The following is a 1,735-nucleotide window of genomic DNA, read 5'->3' on the forward strand; positions in this document are numbered from 1 at the left end:
GTTTAAATAGCCCAGTCGGAGGAGTCTAATGCGACTAGCGATATATTGTTAATGAGTTATCTATATTTTTATTTTGAGCAAGTATTAAACAATAATATAGTTTGATCTGCATTAGTGCTTGACATCCATCAAAAGTAAATGCGGCATTTTATTGCATTATTCTATTTATAACTGAAAATATATATATATATATATATATATATATATATATATATATATATATATATATATATAACAATAAGTATAGAATTTAGTACAGTATGGGAACCATTACTTATAAATAACAAGTAAAGTCATAATTAAAGGGACACACACACACACACACACACACACACACACATATATATATATATATATATATATATAAAATTCGTAATAATAATAATAATTGACAGTAATAAACAATAAGATTGTACGTCTAGAAACAAGAATATTATTAAAGCTCCCAAAATTAATACTAGAAATGTCTGCAGGTGGAATCCTCTGATAAAAAAAATTATGCAACAAAATATAAACAAAAGAAATTTGTATAAGAAATTGACGGTTTGAAGCAAGAGTTCAAAGGAGTTCAAAGCAAGAGTTCACAGGAGTTTCTAATCAATTTCCGAAAAAATAGTAAATGTGCCTAGAGAGATCAAAGTGTAGTATCTGAGGGTGAATGATTTTTATTAATTTTGACAATTCTTAAGTTTTACTCATCCAGAATTTTGTTTGTAATGAGTTGGAAACTTTCTACAGAGAAAACGACTTCGTGTTAAATTTTACTTTGCGGTTGAGTGAGGGGTAGGGGGTGGGGCCAAATAAAAAATGTATTACAAATAATATCACTTTAATGACATTATTCCAATCCAGTTAATGCCGATTATATCCTTCGACAACATTCCTAACATTGAATATTATAAAATACAGCTAATTTTTACAATAGAATCACCACTTATAAAGGCCCAAAGGCCACTCGAAAATAAATGCTAATACGTGTAAGGAGGTATGTGAGAGAATAGTGGATAGTGATAGGAATTGGGTAAAATTTGATTATTTAAGATGGTGGCTCAACAAAAAAATTGTTTACATTAGACTTGAAAACCACTATTCTGTAATCGCTGAAAAGCAGCTGCGTGCTAATGATTTTAATCATTGAAAAGTTCTAATCGGTGGATAGTTCCAAGAAAAGAAAGCTTGCTTGTTGAATTTACGTTTTGTTTTAGGCACAGATATGGAGTAGGGAAAAAATTTCACAGTAGATTAAACGATATAATATTGTTTCATGAGTTCAATACAAATAGATATAGGGCTCTCATTCAATCCAGGTGTCGCTATAATATTTTATTCTACAGTCAAAATTCACACAAGCAAAGCTGATATCGTAGTTAAAATCAAAGTCAAAGAAGCAAGGTCAAAGTTGCAATCGAAAATTGTTGACACGTCAACATTAACTCTTCACACGGCAAAATTTGTGGTCATACTAATGACACTTGACGTTAACCTACAACGCCCTGCTTCGAAATCGACATGGTTAGTCATTAAAAGAAAATTAGGGTTGATAGCAAGGCGACGAATTAGTTGCCTTTCACTCCAGTTTTCATCAAATACACAGTTATATCCCTTTTTTGTCTTTGATATACGGCACACATGGTACAAGTTTCCTGAAAACTTTAGGGGTAACAAAATAATTAACAAAAGCGTGACCTGTGAAAATTTTATTTTTTTATCTTTTGCGTTTTGAAGTGTGAGATTC

The sequence above is a fragment of the Euprymna scolopes genome, chromosome 12 (genome assembly GCF_053919585.1).
Source record: "Euprymna scolopes isolate OS-2025 chromosome 12, ASM5391958v1, whole genome shotgun sequence".
Taxonomy (NCBI): domain Eukaryota; kingdom Metazoa; phylum Mollusca; class Cephalopoda; order Sepiida; family Sepiolidae; genus Euprymna; species Euprymna scolopes.